At 41.4% G+C, this 19,450-nt stretch overlaps 1 protein-coding gene across 2 annotated transcripts in view; it reads left to right on the top strand.

Annotated features, from left to right (window-relative positions):
* Positions 1-2,906: 2,906 nt before the first annotated feature.
* The window catches only part of ddb2 (damage-specific DNA binding protein 2), a 98,678-nt gene continuing 82,134 nt past the window's right edge, over positions 2,907-19,450 (top strand). The window contains exons 1-2 of one of the 2 annotated variants that reach the window (XM_088080528.1): positions 2,907-3,439; positions 16,585-16,673. The gene's annotated coding sequence lies outside the window, so the exon portion shown is untranslated. The remainder of the gene's footprint in view (positions 3,440-16,584; positions 16,674-19,450) is intronic. The other variant, XM_088080527.1, reaches the window with a different exon arrangement.

Raw genomic sequence — 19,450 nt, 5'->3', positions numbered from 1 at the left:
CAAACACTGCTCTTGAGCTCTCTTGAGTGGTCTTTTGGTTTGTGGAGTACTTTTGGGCAGGATGAGGTGAATGGCCCGGTCCCTCCACTCCAGAGCGAGGCTCTTAGGACTCTGTGCGTGAAGCTGTGAGCCCTTCATATGGCTGCCTCTTCAGAGATGTTGTTGTTAGATTATAAAAGGGAAGCCGGATGCTTTCAGCATGGAGCCGGCCGCCATGCTCGGCTCTCACGGGCTCATTTGTTAAAAGCTATAGTCTTTCTTTTCCCACATTGCTGAAGTGTGTACTTCCTGTGTGCATTTGTAGCTTAAGCTCCTTGCTCAAGTAGAATTTTCTTCCTCACTTAAACACTGGAATATCTGCAGATGAAAGGTTGTACCTCAGAGTGGCTATTGCTGGACACTGAGGGGGTCATTGTCTCACCTTCCGCTGATCCACCTCTTAATGGAGGGCTTTCAGCAGGTTCTCATGCAAAAGCCCATGCTGCCTTGTTCTATTTTAACGAAGGGCTACGGTGCAGACTAGGAAACTACAGCGGCCTGAGTGTTTACAGCAGAACATCAAATTCTCTACTTCTGCTCACATTGTTATTGCCAAGACCCTACAGAATATCAAGGGGGTCTGAATATGTGGGCTTGCACATGCAAACCACTGTGTGAATGCTGTCTTTTTTTTTTTTTTTTGTAGTTGCCAGGCATTGATCACAGTCCACCAGAATTCTGGCTGGTTCTTTTGGCTGGCTTTCTGTTTTCCGCCCTCCCCCATCCATCACACAGAGAATCAGTTTTTTTTTTTTTCCAACAGCGAGGGACTGGCACCGTGCTGAAATGCAGAATAATAATCCCCTAATCACCTGAGTATTGCCAGTCCTAGGTTTTATCTGCAATGGATGTGAAAGCCCCCAGTGCCTAGTGATTACAGCATTTGATCTGGGTAATAATGTCTTCACTGTTGCCCTGCCTAGGGCCTGAAGGCAGTGCAGCTCTAATCCACAGTGCATTCTAGTGGAATCGCATTACACAAAGACCACCAGGGTTCTCCTCCAGAGGGGAGGGGTGGGGGGGTTAAAGGAGGAGGTTGCCATGGAAACAAGCTTCTCTCTCTCTCTCCTCGTGTGCATCTCTCTCTCCCTCACACAGTCACACATACATAATACACACTCTCTCTCTCTCTCCTGGGATAGATAAGCAAAGGACAGGTTCTATGTTTACTTTCCATGGGCCCTCCAATCCCCGAGCAGGCTGAGCACTGATAACACGGGGCCTGTACAGCCACCGACCACTGACAGCAGATAAGCACCCCAGCAGAGCAGAGCAGTCATCACCCTCCAACCAGGATGAACAAACCTGGGAGACCCGGATTCATTTGGATTAGGCCGGATTGCTGCCGCCCTTGCCGCCGCCGCCGCTGTGTTCAGACTACTGATGTCCGCGGGACTTTCTACATGAGAACTTGATGTTGCACTTCACCCTGTGGAGTCTCAGAGCTTAGTCAGAGGATGCGGGCACAGTAATGGACTGGATGCTATTTTAGATATTGAGGTCAAGGGACTGTCTGTGCTGGGCAGGTTTGTGTCAGCGCAGCTGGAGGGCCGCAGAGTTAGAGAAAGCTAAAATTCCTCCTGATGTGTCCTGAGGAGCAGATGACCGCACATTATCAGAGTTTTATTTCACCGTCTTCTCACTGCTGCCCTTTTTGTAATGGTTGTTTCCCACTGAAAGAGCAGTCGGGACATTCCTTTGTATTTGTTCCAAGTATCCACTAAAACCCAGTAATTCAATACCCAGAGTAATTAGATTTGTATGATACTAATGCCCTGAGAAGGAACCAACTTGCTCTTTGATGTGGAGATCAAGACAACTACAAGTACTTCTTTATTATGTGCATTATGCTAACATGGTAATTATATTTCCACACACATTCTTTGATTAAGGCACAGCTGGAGGTGCATAAGCAACATGACTAATTACAGAGGAAATGGTGGTATTGAGCTAAAGTGGTGGGAGTTGGATTTCCCTTTGGCCCCTTCTTCTGCCTGTGTTTACTTGTAAGATTTTTCATTTTTTTAATATATCTGATTAACAGCTTGAGCACATACTCTGAATTAAAAGAGGGGGACTGTCCATTTAATATTGTAGGTTTCAAGGCCTATATTTCATAAGTAGTTATTATGGATGTATCTCAGTTATTTCAGTAATTATTATACCAGTTGATTTAACTCCATGAAATGAATACAACTGTACTTACTGCACATTTCCTGAACTGAATGGAGACTTTTGTCTGAGATTGATGGCTAATTTTTTTTTTTTACCTTTGGTGCATTTGAAGTACTACAGTAATATTTAACCCTTTTTTGAGACCGGATCGACATCAGTTTTTCTGTGCTGCGTAGCACATTGGTTTGATTACTAAAGCATGGGGAAAAAGGCAATCAGCATCTTGCCATGAAATGTCCCACAGATGGTGAAAAATGAATAAAAGGTGACAAGAAAACAAAAAAAGAGTAAATTAATTTTTAAAAAATTAGTTAAGAAATTAGTTTTTAAGAAAACCATATTTATTATTATTATTAGTTGTAGTAGTAGTAGTAGTAGTAGTAGTAGTAGTAGTAGTAGTAGTATTGTTGTTGTTGTTGTTGTTTTATTTTAGCACTTTTTAATCAAGTCAGTTAAGTCAATTTTTGGCTAACTGTACTTTAGTTGAGTTGCCCAACATGTTCATTGTAGAACTCAGAAATGATTTTACAGTGTGTTATTGGAAGCCTACTAGGATCTGAATATTTCCTTCAGCACTAAAGCATCAATCATAAATGTAAATACTATTTTTTTTATCGAGTAAGACACGCTCTTTTATTGTGAAATACAAACGGTGCATGTTGAATTGTGAAATCTTCCCATCCAATTAGAGGTAGGGCAGCGCACCTGTCAACTCGCCCGGCTGTTGTAGTCTGAATAACTAGGCTACAGTAGCCTATTTTCTGCTGTCTGAAAACAAAAAACCATAGACATTTCGGTCAGTAAGCTATCGCTGCTAGCTGAGTTTATTGTATATGACACAATGTTATTTAGCTGACGCATCATGTAAGCAGGCTCGTGCAAATGTTCCGACTATGGATGAGTTAGCCTTCTCGCGCTAAGCTAACCATTAGCTAGCCTTGTCCTAGGAGTTTTACATCGACACCGCAAGTGTTGAATTTTGCCACAATCTGTCAAAACGACCACCGACGACAGTATACTGATCGTGCAGAAGACCGGCAGAGATGTGGACTTCGCTGAAGTGGTGGTTTGATACATTTCTACGGACTTTTGATACCACTTTCCGCCGTGAAACTATTGGGATCCATCACAACTCGACCAACTCAACTCAACAACAGCTCAAGCCAACAAGCTAACCTGGGGAGATCTACGGGAAACAACAGCCACATTTTGCAGCCTTCAGTGGGTGAGTGATTGATATTTCTGTAAACATAGCCTCAGATACATTTCAACCGACTCTGAAGAATAGTAACTTTCCAGAATCGTGTCAAATCAACTATCAAATCAAGCTAATTCAGTTAGCTGACTTAGCTTGACTTGATTAGAGGAACAAGGCTCTGAACCCTCATGATATTATATTATGACTTTAAAAGAGTTGGTTATCCACACTGATACCTTGTCAGATACTTTGTATCACGCCTTAGACCAGAAATATTCAACTGAGTTTCCTTTAGGGGCCACTTCTGTAAAATGACAGGAGTCCAGGGGTCAGTTTTAGCAGCCCCATACAAGTTTCTAGGCTTTGGGGACATTTCTAGGATTTTAAGAAGACATAAGAAGAATAGGAAGACATACGTTATTAATCCCCAAGAGGAAATTCCATTTTTATTTCACTCTTGTCATTTACATGTCACAGACAAACACAGGCCCAAAATACACACCTGCACAAAAAGGACCTATGCACATATATTATGATGTCAGTGTTAGGGGGCTGCTCATGGGCAGGCGCCCCAAGCAGTTGGGGTTTTGGTGCCTTGCTCAAGACGACCTTGGCAGTGCGCAGGAGGTGAACTGGCACCCCTCCGGCCACCAGTGCATGTTCCATACTTGGTCCAGATGGAAACTTGAACTGGTGACCCTGTGGTACCCAAGTCCCTGAGAGCTGAGCTACTGCTAGAATGTTTGCAGAATTTTAAGACACATCTAGGACTTTAGTATGTTCCAGGATTTTAGGTGTACATTTGAAGGATTTTAGGACATTTCGTGGATTTAAGGATATTTGACGGATTTTAGCACATTTCTGGGATTTTAGGACATTTCAAGGATTTTAGTATGTTTCTTGGATTTAGGACATCTCTAGAGCTTTAGGATGGTTCCAGAATTTTAGGAAGTTTGTAGGATTGTAAGACATTTCTTGAATTTTAGTTCATTCATATACAGTGTTGTGTATGTGGTTTTAAGAAATTTCTTGGATTTGAGGACATTTCTAGGATTTTGGGATGTTTCTAGGATTTCAGGACATTTGTAGGAATTTTGGACATTTCTAGATTTTAAGACATTTCTAGGATTTTAGGATGTTTGTAGGGTTTCAGGGTGAATCTAGGATTATGGGACATTTCTAGGATTTTAGACCATAGGGGCTTAGTTAGGAGTGTGGGATCCTCCATTTGCACTTTTTTTGAGCTCTAAGATCTATTACAATGCTCTTTTATGCACTCTGGCACCTTATGTATACTAAACACACAAAAACAGTTCCCAATGTGAATCACTTTATTTTTTTATTGTGAATCAGAGAATGGTTGGGGGCCCACTCGGGCCCCTATTGAAGGTCAGATCTGGCCGTCGGGTTACAAGTTGAGTATCACTATGGTAGAGGTTAAGAGACTGTTTTTGAAATGATTAAATACAGTAAAATGCTTTTTTTCTTGTTTTCTTTCCACTTTTAAAATAAAATAAAATAATAAAAAATAGAAATAAGACATAAATAAATAATAAATAAATTATTGGCCCTGATTATGATTATGTGTAAAATGTGACAAAAGCAACACTCACTGAAAGTGTTGATTGTAAGGTCACATCCACGCAGACTACTTTCATATATCTTCTCCAAGATGCATATCCTAATTATAATTTCACAGTAGTTACTAAGTTAAATTTTCAGCTTTGCATTGTTCTAACAGCAGCAACAGTAGATTGACTAGTGTAAGGGAAAGGTAATATTTTTACCCATTATCTGAGCAATGTAAATGCCTCATATGTAGCATCTCGTACTCTGTTTGGGAACACTGGACCTCTTGCTTTCCTCAGAGTAACTTCTCTCATTTCAGTATTGGTATAGTGCACTGTAGTCATCACTGGAGAGGTGCAGAGAGCTGCCTACACTCTAAAAGGCGTATACTTTGATCACAAGATTGTCCGCCCTTGTCTCTTGGCTTTTTGGAAAGCTCTTACTCTTATAAGTAGTGAAGTGGCTGCATGATCTCTGTGCTGGAGAGCTCAGCCCTGTCCAAATACTCTGTACTCAAAGCTCAAGTGTTATTCTCAGCCACAGAATGATACACCTACTGGGCACAGTAGCTAACATTTTGTTAGACAAAGTTTCAGTCTGGACTATAGACAATCCAGTGGACAGTAATATTTTTAAGGCTGCAAGTTACAATGATTTTCATTTTGAGTAGTTTATTTCTGTATTAATAGATAAATTGTTTGAAAATAGTCATAAAATCGCAAAACGTGCCGGTTATAATTTTACACAGCCCAAGGAGATCTAATCATATATTATGTTTAACTGAACCAACAGTACAAAACCCAAAGGTATTCACTTTAATATCATACATAACAAAAGAAGGCATCTGACGCACTGAGACTGGAGAATATTTTGTCATTTTTGCATGATCGTGACTAAAATGATTAATCCATTAGGGCTGTACAAATAATCAAAATACTATCAAAATCGTAAGAAGTGTAATATCCAAATCACAGGAGCTGCAGTACTTAGATAAAGGTAAAATGTGTCACTACATTTCAAGATAAACATAGCGTTTTTTTCCCAGGAAAATTTAAATGCAAAGATTACCATTACCATTAAAGTCATGACTCATATCACAATTGCAATATCTTTTAAAAATAATTTTAGCATGAATTTTTGCAAATTGTGCAGCCCCAGAATCGATCATCAAAAAAGTTGTCAGTTTTTTGTCAATATAATATTGTATCAACTATCAGACTTTTGCAGCTCTTATATTTTACTGAGTGTAATTTTTTAATTTATGGTGACAGTTCAGAGTTAGGGCATAGGTGTGATTTTACGAAAGAAACAATTCTGCAGCTTTTTCTTTTTTAAATGAATATATTTTATGAACATTTTAAGAGTCATTACAAGTTATTCCAACAATGAACCAACACCACCCCACCCCTGCCCCTCTCATCCAAGGTTGAGGAATAATAACAAATATGACAGCCACTTAACAACACATATAAATGTATAGAATAATGACTAAGGTAAGTTTAGGTAGAACAGAGAAAAAATAAAAAAAGGGGGGGGGTAAAGAGTTTTAAAGTAAAATTCTATGGAAAGAGATGTCAGGCTCTTTACATAGTTAATCAGAATCAGAAAAGATTTATTGCCATGTATAGTTAACACAATACGAGGAATTTGTTCTGGTGGTTTGGTGCAACATAAATATAGAAAAAAAAGGAAAAAAGATAAAATAGAAGATACAAATATAAAATATAAAATATAACAATATAAAAGGTGCAAGAATGAGAAGCTGCTAGTTACTGTAAAATTTGTTGGCCGAACCCCTTATAGAGAATTTTAACTTTAACCTCCAAAAAAGACATTGTATCAGGCTTTGCAAGGTATTTACTAAAGTAAAGTAAAGTAAACCCAGCAAAAATGTTGACACCAGACTAATGAGATTTATTTGATGAAATTGTCAGCGAAACTGGATTTCTTTCCCCTGCTTCCGGTCTCTGGTGATTTTTTTTTTCTTTTCCTGGTAAACACTTTATTTCTATTCCTGTTTGGTTCATTGAAGCAGCTGTCATTCCCAGTGCTCCCACTGCGCCTGACAAAAGCAGAGCCATGTTAGATTGAAAAGACAGAGGGGCAATCTTTCAAATGGATCTCTTTTCGAAAATATATTATGACATAATCATGTTTTCTCCCTAAAAGCCCAGGGGAGGCCTGTCTGTCAGATTGCAGTCCTCTCTTGGCTGCCTGGCCTGAACAGAAACAGCAGTTGTGTGTTAATAGAACCCAGAGGCACTCTGAAACCTTACCCATTCTGCTTTACGCTCTCAGCCAGGAGATTAAAGTCAGGGAAACATTACAGGAGGCTGGATAATTGCCCCTGTGTCTCCAGCAGACAAAAGGCAACGCTCCGGCAATTCCCTCGGTAAATTGTCAAGAGAGGCTCAAGGATCCTTCAAGGCTGCAGCAAATTGTACAGTGCTGTCTAACAAACTACCAATCTCTGGATATTATGAGGCTTCCATATATCCTTGGCCATAATGACAGCTTGCACGGCTGTAATGGAGTGCAGGCACAAGATAGCTTTTGTGAGCCCACTTCCAATAGAAAAATTACTACCTTACTTCCCAGTCTGCGCGTTTCTTTTTTTTTTTTCTTCTGTTCCCATTTGTATTTTGATTTATTCTGCTATCATTTTTATTTTCCTTTTTCATTCGGAGCTGAGTGTCGGCTGCTGCCACCAATAGATGATTGCAACCTTTACTCCTGAGGGCCACTTGATCCCCTGACGGGAAGAAAGAAAAAAAAAATCTGCAAGCAGTTAATGAGTTGCCATCCATGCCTAGTGTTAAGGGCATCTACAAATTAACAGAGGGTTTTGTCAGGGCTCTCTCGCTCTTTCCTGCTCTTGCCACCACTTTCTCTCTCATTCGCCTGCCCCCTCCCTCCATCTCCTCTTCCCCCCATCCCGCACTCCCTCCTGCTCTTCAATTTTCTCCCTCTACCTGCCTGCTTCACGCCCCAGTAGCTCCGTGGCGGGAGCGGCGCTGTCTGGGCTCCGGCTCTGAGCAGCACTCATTGTCAGCGCGGTTCATGTTTAGAATTAGCCATTTAATGAGAACAAAAGAAATTAATTGGTGGTTTAAGCCTAATGAGACGTCTGTGAAATTAACGGGGCCTCATCAATGGAAACAAATAAAATCCTTCAGCTTGTTGTTGTGGCGCATTATTCTGACAAAGCTTTTGACACAATGATGAATAGCAGGTCAGGAGAGACCATCTGTGCTTTTTTAAACCCCTGCAGGAGGGGGGGATGGAATGTGGGCTGGCTCGAAGAGATGGTGATAAAAGAGGGGGAGAGAGAGAGGAGGAGGAGGGGATGGGAGAAAAGAGGAGAGAGGAAAAAAAGCTGAGAAAAAAACAAATTCACCGGCTTTATTCATCGCCCTTTAGCATGATACCGCTGTCTAACCATGGTTACAAAGGAAATAAAAAAACACGCGCATTAGCATGTGAAAGGCACTGGGTCTCTGACTATGCGTCCAGAAAGCCAAAGAGCTCTGATTTCGAGGGATATTTAACCTCCATTCAGACAGCAACAAAGGCCTGGCTGTCGCGCTGAGAGCAGTGGTTCAGCCTGATTGGGGCTTGGGAGGGAGGGCGCGGGGAGAGGAGGGGGACAGGCAGGATCACAGACCTCATTTGTTCCCCCTCTTTACTTTAGCCTGTCTCTATTCCCACTGAAGAGCAGCATTTCCTCTCTATAACCCCCCCCCCACCACCTCCTCCTCCACCACCTCCTCCTCCACCTCCTCCTCCTCATCCTCCTCCTCCTCTCAAAGTTGTAAATGTATGACCTGAGGAATAAATTGGATGGGAAGGAGGCAGAGAGGAGCAATACATCTCTATCATGTTCGGTGACCTTTATTTACCGTTGAGCAACATCGTCGTCCGTGTCTGCCTCGCCTCTTTTGCTTTTAATGCCCCAGTATGGAAGTTGTGGACGTGGTTATCTGCCCGTCTTCAGCAACTCTGCCCCCTGCCCCTCGCTCTGCGGCCACCCAGCAGGGACCGGCCCAGCCCTGCCTGTTTGTGTATCATGGAGAAACTGTTTGCTTTCCTGCGCTGATCAAATAAACAGGCCATGTCTTTGGGGGTGGTGGGGGGGCAGGAGGTTGGAGGAGTGGTGTCTCTGTGTTGTTTAGCTCTCCGGGTGTAGATAAGGAATTGTTTGATGGGGTAGAGAGAAACGAGAGCGATTTAGGTCAGCTAATCTGATTTACACAGAGATGGTCTGGCCATTGCAGGGAGCAGTAATTACATAGAGGGATTAGAACCCCCCACCACCACCACCACCCCCCCACCTCCCTTAAAGCTCCCAACCTACAGAGAGGAGAGAGGGGTGGAGGCTTTACAGGCCGGAGAACTGCTGGAGTGTGTTGCTGCAACAACAACAGCTTGAGCAGTTCTCTGTGGCAGATTAAAAATGGCCGAGATTTCACTCAAACAAAAGGGGGCATTTGGCTAAAGTAGTATTACTTAGCTTGTTTACACGCATTTACATCTGCTGCTTTGATCCCACAATCATCTGAATTTGTTTTTCATGGCCAAATATCGCAGGTGCCAGGGAATCTGGCTCTACCGGCTGATGTCATCAGTTTAGTTGCTGATCAAGAACTTGCTTACAAAATCACGTCATGTCTGCGTAACTCTGGTGTTACAGCGCCGCAGCTGCTCTCTATCTGAGTGTGTGATGCGCCGCTTGCAGATTGATCACTTTCAGGCTCGGCATTCCGTTCACGATCAGCTATTTTTCCATGTTTCTGCGAGGTACACTGAGCAAATATTCAACGCTCCTCTCGCTGCCATTTGTCTGTGTATTTAAAATGCACAGCTGAATAATTGCACTGCCAGAGCCATTACTTCATCCACAGGAATGACTTGCACGCTTGGCTGCTGTTTCTAGAGTGTGCTTGGCTAATCCACTCATTGCTTTGTGCATTCAGTGCTGTGAACCATAGGGCACCCGCTTGGATGCCCGTGCATAAATTACTGCCATGGAACATAAAGTGCTGGGAGGATTTTCCTTAACGATCGCCAACGCTTTAAACGCTTCTGCTTCAACAGTCGATACTGCTCAGCCCATTCAATTATTCAGCGGCCCGTCCCTCATTAACAAAATCCTGACCTTGACATGTCTGCCCTATTTCTCTCCCCTGACAGACTCAGCTCTCCAAACGACTCTGTTTGCTCTGATATTGGCTTGGAAATCCATGCATATTGATAAGTTGTTTGCAGTGTAATTGAAAATGTCAGTTATGAGGCCCGTGCAGACAAAGGTCGGCCCCAAGAACAAAAGCTGACAGGCTGCTATGTATGGAGCATATATAGTGTGGGGATGAAGGAGGGGAGGATTGCAGTAAATTAAATTCTGATTTATACTCTTGTATGCATTTATGTCTTACTACTTGTGTAAGATGCTTTAAATAGGGGTTGACAGATTATTGATTATTGGGGCCGATATTTGGCATTTTGCCGATGATCTATATCAGCATTTTATTTCAATGATCACTAAAAAAAATTATTAATTAAAAAGTACAAAGAAAGTGCCAGCATGTAAGGAACTTTTACTTTGTTAAACCTAAGGGGGGTATTTTTATTTATTCACTTTTTATTTAAATTTTCACCTGACTTTATAAAATAAAGTTGCTGGAAACTTTCTGTATATGATGTTGAACAATTGACCTTTGATTAAACATTTGCCAAAGACATTTAAACAAAGTTTTGTATTGGGATTTGTTATATTTAAATATTGACAGAAAGGTTTTTATTTTTATTGTAAATGCATATCGGTTCCAAATACATGACTCCTCTCCATTTCCATAAAGTTTTATTGATTGGTTTGTGGTCACTTGATTGAAATTCTAATCAGTCTCCAAAGGTCAAAGTGTTCATCATTCATATCTCATGGTCTGGGTAAACATCCACGGCTCAAACATTCGATAGCACTTATGAATATGCTCATCAAATTGGCACCCCGTCATCTCTTGAGGAGTCACAGGTGTCCTGTGGGTGCTGTCTTATCTCAGGGAGGTGTTGTACCTCGTGCATCAGTGATGCAGTGTGTCAATCAAAAGCTCGCCGCGCTCTGCATCTCATAGCACTCGCAATCTGACCGTCTTAATCTGCTCCACAGGGGTGGGATGCGAGGTTAAAGTGCTCGCTACTATTTCTACATAAACAAAGATTTCAACCTCAATCCCCAGGAGCCTCAGCCCCCCATGCCCCACCCCCCCCATGCCCCCGTCCCGCCTGCAGGCAGAGTGGTGACTGCCTGCTGGTTCTTTAATCGATTGCTAATGGGTTCAATTCCATCGTTGAGGAGCTGCTTGGAACCTGGCCCTGAGACTGAATGAAGTGGAAATACCATTTGCGGCTTTATGAGCCGTTATACTGCAGCGAGAGACCTCTATTCGGCATGCTTCATAGCGCTGCCGAGAGTTTTGCACCACCGCTTGATGGTTTTTCTTATGCCGGCTCCTACTGCTTTCGTCTCAGTGCTCTCCATTTACACTGTGCCCTAAAGCATTTACATCCATTCAATCTGCAACAAAATTGCTTTGCTTTGCTGCATTTTTCACAAGGCTTGATGTGTAGGGTAATTACCATAGTATATCTCTTTTGTACACATGACGGCTCCAACAGATTCATTCCATCTTTAAGCTGTGATATTCATCAGTTTTTTATCAGTAGCGTGTACCTACGGCCCGGTGTAACTCCGAGGCTTCTGGGATCACTGTGTCTTATTACCCACAGCGATGAGCGTGCAGTTCAGACAGTGTGAAATATGTGAGCAGCGGATAAGTTATGAAACTGCGGATGTTGTTTTTTTTTGTTTTTTTATTGCGGTAACATGTTTTCACCTTCTGTGGATGTTGCAGTGAGAGAGCCTCCTCTCTGCCTGGTTTACAGATCTGCCCAGATTTCTGCAGTGCTCTTATGAGCTTGCTCTGGCTGAAATGCAAAGCTAAGCAGCCAACACTGCTCTACATTTCACATCCAGTCCCAGCAGACATGTGCTCTTTGAAGCATTTCTGGGCCAGGGATACAAGTCTTGTTTGTTCAGTACTTCAGGAGGATGAAAAAAAAAGAGAAAAAATGTAAGCTATTTTTTCTTTCACTATGGCAGAGAGTAACATTCTTTGACGTCTCAACAGAAAGCCTTGTGTTACAGCACTTGCTGCCAGATGCCTTGATAGAATCACCCATGTCAAACAGGAAGAGAAATAAATGCATCATTGAACTAGAGCTTAGCTTAGTGATGGTGGGAGGGAGAGAGGGAAAGGGCGGGGCGAGCACGCAGCTATGTGGGAGTCTGTGGGTGTCAGTACACTAACGAAAGGGTTATTCTCAAGCCTCAGTTATGCACTTTCTTAGATGTGGTGTGAATAATTAGCACGCCTGGCCTAGATAGTCTCATCAATAAACATCTAATCTTGCAAAAAAAACCAAAAAAAAAAAACAGGAAAGAATAAAGCTGTAATCAAGGAAACTGCCGAATTCGGTAGCCGACCTGGTGCCAGCAGTTGCAGCAGGGTACAAAGCGCATGTTTGTGTTTGTTCTTTCAGGCTCATCTTGCAGCGCCAAGTAGAGTATGACAGGATTTACATGCAGGTTTCTAATCTCTGTAAGCGAACCTGTTTCGGGATGTAATTCACATGGTATGTCTTTTGATTCGGATTAGTCTGGGCAATCCTCTTACCCGTGGCTCAGTATAACTTATCACTGACAAGGCCGTCTCGTGGAGCGGTGCAAATCCTCATATCCACCCCTCCCAGACTTCCAACTCTTAATTCTAATCTGTCCAAATCTGATCTGAGACTTTAACTTCCAAATACCTCTTGAAAGCCAGAGCTCAAGCTGAAGTTCATGCAAGGGCTTTGGATTACATAAATTGAGGTTAGGGATTTCCAATATGGCCTTATGTTTGAGAATAGAGCAGGATTTGGATGTAGGTTGTCGTGGAAAATCTCCTGCATTTTATCACTTTTTCTCTTCAATGTGTATCTTAAGTAAAGGGATCATTACGCATGTTACCAATATCCTTTTGTAATTGATATTGTACCTTTTTGTACAAATTTACATAAAATAATACACCAAAATATTCCATACATAGCCCTTATTTGGTAATGCAGCTCATTTATGTTTTGAAAATTAAATTGCGGGACAGAGAAAGTTTTCTAAACACTGCATACTTTCCCTGCTGATGTGCTTTGACGTGAAAATACCGTAAAATATTTAAATGTATGAGTCACATTCCTGATCCTTTAAGGTTCTTTATAATTCAATAAACAGGATTTAAAGTAGAGCAGGCATGCTCCACTTTTTCTGCCTCAGCCGGAAGGCCACAAACGGGCTCTTATTAAACGTTGTAAGATTATGCCTTAATCTCACTGAACACATGTTGGGTGGAATAAAAGCAATTTTATTTCTGAAACAGTGCTCCACACAGCTCTCCCTCTCTATAATCTTATCCCTGCCTCTGCTGCAGAATGAAAAGTCCTGCTGGCGTGCCAAAGCTGCCGTGTGTTTTGGAAGAAGCTAAGAGATCAAGGTCCTAATTGAGAGTTAGAAGCCATTAATGTACCTGTGTCCGACTTGGACTGCGCCTACAGCCCAAAGACAAACTTAGTTCCCAGTCGGAGAGGATTTGGGTGCCATGTTCTCTGCTCTTGGTGAGACAGTGGTGTGAAGATGACGATAAGCCAAAGCTCTAAATCCCAGACTCAGCTGTCTTATCTGGAGCTGCTGGGCCGTGTGGCATGCTTTAATGGAGGCGGCTCACTGTCTGAGCTTTAGCTACAATCGCATTAAGATTCCCCTTCACCTCAACATGGCTTGTTTGTTGTCAGTTTTTTTGATTGAATCTTGTGAATTAAGGTTTCATCTCGCTTAAAGTCACCCCGCGGTTTAATTCTTCTGTGTTCCCACGAAGGAACAGTCTAATTTAATCTCTTATCATGTGAGAGAATGACAATGATTCTAAAACTAATAACAAACTAATACGCTGAAAAATAATCAAACTTTGAATCTGGTGTAAAACAGATTTGGCTTTTTGCCCTCTTTGTTTGCTGCAAAGGAAAAAACATATAAATAAATATATATTAAAAAAAATCACTTATTTTACGCACATGAAATGAATTCAAGTTTTACTTCAAACAAAACACACCTTCTTTTAGCATCTAATGACAGAAAAAAATGGCTCGTTAACAAAGCTCTTTGAAAACAATGCTGTGTGGTTGCTTGAGCAGTTAAAAAAAAGGCATTTTCTTCCTCGCTCACATTTTTTTCCTGTCACCTGCAAGCCAGGCATTTTACTCTGAAATAAAAAAAGCCTCACACAAGTTAAACAAAATGGTTATAAAGCCAGAACTGAATTAATTCTTCTTGCACATACGCCTTCTATTCTAATTCAGAAGATTTGAAAAGTCGGGGATGATCTCAATGAAAACTGAAAGGTTAAGACACAAGAATCTGTATGAGAAAATGTACAAAGTAAAGACCGTTTTTGATAATAAACATCCTTTATGGTCAGATGTTGTCCTGACAGACCAGGAAACATTAAACAGATGTTTAAGTGTCAACTGAGTTTGTCCAGTCTGTCTTACTATAGTAAGTCTATTAGTCTGTATTTATGTATAAATCAACTTTCATAATCATAATACCACAATATCATCAATATAATGTGCCTATTATGATTTGAATACTGTCTTGTTAATCAAACGAATTAGGGAAATAGGGCAGAGTCTAATGATACCGGCATTTGATCCTTTTTGTGCCCAGAGCTAAAAAAACATGACTATTTTTTGAAGTGGCAACCTCCGAGGCAGAAAAATTAAGCCAATTCGGAAGTGCCAAAAACTATGCAGTTTATTAAATGGCCACTTGAGGCTGGCTCCAAAACAGTATGTCCTCGTGGACCTCCATGTTAAAATGCCCAACTTTACATCAGAAATAGGCATGTGTACAACCTGTACAAAAACGGGTTTGGTCTCTATAGAGAACCTCAATTATAAGTCCTAAAATTCAGAAAGCATTTAATTCAGCACCTCTGGTTTAGTGTAGATGGGTTTTTTGGATTGGGTTTTTGATAGATATTGTTAGATGTGGGGTATTTACTGGGGTATTTACTCACATTAAAATATGTCAGTAAATACCCCACTACAAACTTCAAAGCTTTTAAGTCACTTATAAAGGTGTTTGTTAACAAATGAGATTACAGCAGAACTTATTTTCTACACTAACCCAAAATTCAATGGAAAAACCTCATAAGCATTTAGACAAGGGAACCGTTTGCCAACACTATTAATATATGAACTGGAGAGCTGTTAGTTTTTTTTCTAGCTTACAGTTAATTAATTATCAAGTTTAATGGCGATGTGGTTACAGTCTAACTTAATGAGTGGTAGTGGCAGTAGTAGTGTATTCGACTTTATTATATCACAGCAGCTGCAGTAAATGTAGTTCAATTAGTAATTTTGTATTTTTAGTTAACATTAGTTAAAAGGACATTAAAAGATATTGATGTATATATTGTGTATTGTGATATAGCCCTAAAATATCGCAATATTATTTTAAAGCCATATCGCCCAGCTCAACCTGTATACATTTATTTTTTACCTGCTTCTCAAATGTGCGAATTTGCTGCTTTTCTCTGGTTTTGGACTGTTTGTGAGACAAAAGAAAACATCTGAAGACATCACATTGGACTGGGAAATTGTGATGGGCGTATTTAACTAGCTTCAGGGTATGGATGGTGCATACAGCGTCAGCTGGCTGCCCCTCACAGTCACAGGGTCGTGTCGAGGCAGGTTGGATCGACCTTGTTTAAAAGGGATCGCCTGGCCTGGCAGTACTTCTGGCATTGTTGTGCTTTTGCTATCATCTTTCTCTCTGTTTACCCCCCCAACACCCCTCCCTTAGCCATCCACCCACAAACATACACATGCACATGTGCACGCAGCACACCCATACCCCCAGTGAGTCCCAGTCTGTTTACTCAGGTGCCTGCTTGCTCTGTGCAGTGATGAACTCCTGTGCAGACTTTAACACTCCGCTGCCTCTCAGGCAAATGCCAAAACAAATCTTGTCATAATTAGCAGTAATCCTGCTCATTACCGTCTGCTTAATTATCCTATTAATAGCACTTCCTGGGAGAGCTTGTTTGCTACGCAGGCAAATGTTTGTTCCTAAATTAGCAGACAAGAAGACAGCTCCATTGTTCAAACAGCAGCTTTGACAAAGCAGAACAGGCAGGATTAACAGCAGACAGAACGGGCCACAAGCTCATCTCCGCTTGGCGCTGACAGGCAGGGAGGAGGCAGCCTGGGCCAACAACAGCACTCTTATCCTGCAAGCTGCTGTATAATCTACATAGTCAAGTACACACAATCAGCACAAGCAACGTGTCATATCAGAGCTGCAGTGTACTATGAAATAAGCATGAGTGACAAGAATAGAACAAGCTACAGGTGCACTAGTATTAATAGTACAGTACAGTTAATTTACAGTGTTTTTAAATGTTTTTCTTTCATTGCTGTGAATGAAGATAAAGCCACAGTGTTGTTCTTAATAGGATCCAGTCAGATTCCTCCGACCTGAGAGCCGAGAGCATTACCAGAGCACCCTGCAGACAACCGCCCGACTAACCTCATTACATTTCAGGTAACAAGACACTAATGTGGACTTACAAGGCTGTGTGACTTTCAAAGGGAGAGTTGTGTCTACTCCCAATCTCGTAAGGCGATAGGCTCATCATCGTAAAAATGGAGGTATTAGTGAATTGGATCTGTCTTATCCATCCAGCCCCCCCCAAGTTACCAAACAAGGCTCCAGAGGAAAGCTTTTAAAGTAAATAAGGCAAGTGCTCAGAGGGAGGTGAAGACCAGCCGCACAGAGCTACGCGCACTAACCTAAGCACACCCAACACCTCACGCTCCAGCAAGCCTATACATTATAAATGACCCTCTCTCTTACCCCCCATGCACCAGCCCCCCTATACATACGCAGCGTGCCATAGCTGGAATAAGCAGAGCCTGGTCTGTGGAGCCCGCAGCACTGTCAGCCCATTGATGTACAACACTCTGCCCTTTGTTCCCTTGTACACAAACACACTTTCCACATTAATATTTCACAGGAAATGTACTCCGTGCTTGTGATTTAAAGCCTTTTCTTGTTAACAATGCTGTTTTCGCTATTCTGTTGCACTGAATTATGAAGGCAACATGTCAAAAAGAAGACATGCCCATTAGATTATAATACAGCTGGAGATAAATGATAACTGGCAAGGCACATGTGACTTAATCCACTGTGCCTCCTTGTGTTTCTAGTTCAAACATGCTCCCTGAGGTTGCACTTGCAGCTATTAGTTAAGAGCACAGAGATGTGTTTAATGCGGTGCGCGCACAGTACATGTGAGTGAGCTTTCACAATGTGTGCACACATTATGCACATATGCATATTATACATTGCTTTATTGCCCATGCGTTTCCCTCAGATCTGTTTGTCAGAGTGTGAGAAAATGTACAGCCATGTGATGTCGCTTGTTTGTTCTTGTTGTCAGAGAAAAGGCAAGGATCAATGGATTTTCCTTGCAAGAGTGAAACATGACAGACATAACGAAAGCCTTTCATGAGAAATGAATGAATAATTCATGGGCGCTCTCTCGCTGCGCTTTGTTGTGTCTCATACAGATGGGATTACAGAAGGCTAGATCTTGGAAACATATGAAAGATTAATTTGTGATCTGGGACACTGCTTGCTTACAAAAGGACTAAATAATGATTTTACTGAGAGTGGCAGGGATCTGGGTATGGGTGTGATGTGCACAGGGGGCTGGACACAAAGAGCCTGCAGAGAACGCAGAGCTCAGCGCTCAGAATAATGTGTCCTGACAGATATTCAAAAACTTTTGTGTGAAAAGTGAACTTCAGCTTTCAAACATTTCTCTCATTACTTTGATTGATTTGGTGCACTTCAATAGAAAACTGAAAGACAAGTTGGTGTTAAGACAACATTGTTAATAATTTTTTGTATTGATTCCAGAGAGAGCAAAGTCAGTTTACTTTTGCCTTATTTTACACAGGCAGGTCAGACACATAGTAGAAAACATCTTTCTGAGCTCTGAGGCATTTGCTGTCTTGCTCAAGGACACTTCTGCTGGCCGGATGCTTTTTAAATCCAGGCCCTCCAGCTGAAGAACTGACTACAAATTAGCAGCCTGCTGCTCAACATTTAACAACTCAGTGCTCCTGTCTCCGCCGTTGCTGAATGTATAGCATAAAGAGGTTGCCTGAAAATAACTCCTATCTTTTCAAAAGAGCCCTCCAATAATTCACCAGGGAGCACGAGGAGCAGTTGTCTGGTGTCTCCCAGATGGCAGAGGCTCTAGGGTGGCACTGCTTGTTGTTTTTGATGAGCTGTGCATATACAAAAGCAAAACATCTGGAGCCGCCATGTGGCCTCTCCATTTGGCCAACCCCATACCTCCCCGAGCCAGATGCACCCAAACAACTGTGAGCTAAACAGCATGAATGATTCATGCAGGAGTGAGAGGCACGGCTCACACCAGAGACCTGCCAGCTACTTTGATTGGAAATCTGAAAAAAGCTATGAATATGCACGAGACATTAAGCCTGCTTGGGGGGATGATTTGTCAAATGATCTGTATTTGACCAATATGGGGAAAGCTCCTGTGGTTTTTTCTCTGATTAGAAAATAAGAAATGTACGGTCCAATTACCAGAATCATTAAATAATTAAGACGTGTAAATGGTTAGCGAGGTGCTGTGGAGATGTGACTGTGGTGTGGTGCTGGATTGCCTCCCGTGTCAAAGATAAGCAGACAGTGTGCAAGGAAAGGGATTCACACCTGCTCCATGACTCACATCGAACTTAATGAGGAGACACTTTGCATCTGATACCAGACCACTTATGTAGGAATCTATCTGTGGAAATAAAAGCAGTCTGAATGAACAGACAGTTGTGGTAAAAACACATGCAGTCATTAGATTAGTAAGTAAAAAATGAAACCTGGCAATCTGCTTTGTTATATTCTCTGAAAACGACGTTTTTTAAATCATATCCAATGAAAAGTGACTGTTTTTTTTTTTTTAAATAACAAGAATCGTCACCTGCTTGTTTCAATTTCATCTTAATTTAGTATGGATTGACCATTGTCACACGAAGAAATGCCTTTGCAAGAAATGATACATTATAACCGTAGAATATGTTAAAAAAAGTATCAATTTATTAAGAAAAAATAAACATTTTCCCAGTGTAATGGATTATAAAAAGTGCACAATTCTATGTAACATAATACTGAAAATAAATGCAACTTCATGCAATAAACATATAAAAATAATTGAACAACAAAAATAAGGTATAAATATGGGAAGGTATAATATGTTAAAAAAATAACAAGTTGTTAGAGTTATATAATAA

Source organism: Plectropomus leopardus, chromosome 7, assembly GCF_026936395.1.
Source record: "Plectropomus leopardus strain MGB_pleo_1.0 chromosome 7, ASM2693639v1, whole genome shotgun sequence".
NCBI lineage: Eukaryota > Metazoa > Chordata > Actinopteri > Perciformes > Serranidae > Plectropomus > Plectropomus leopardus.
This window is presented reverse-complemented; position numbering and strand designations above follow the sequence as displayed.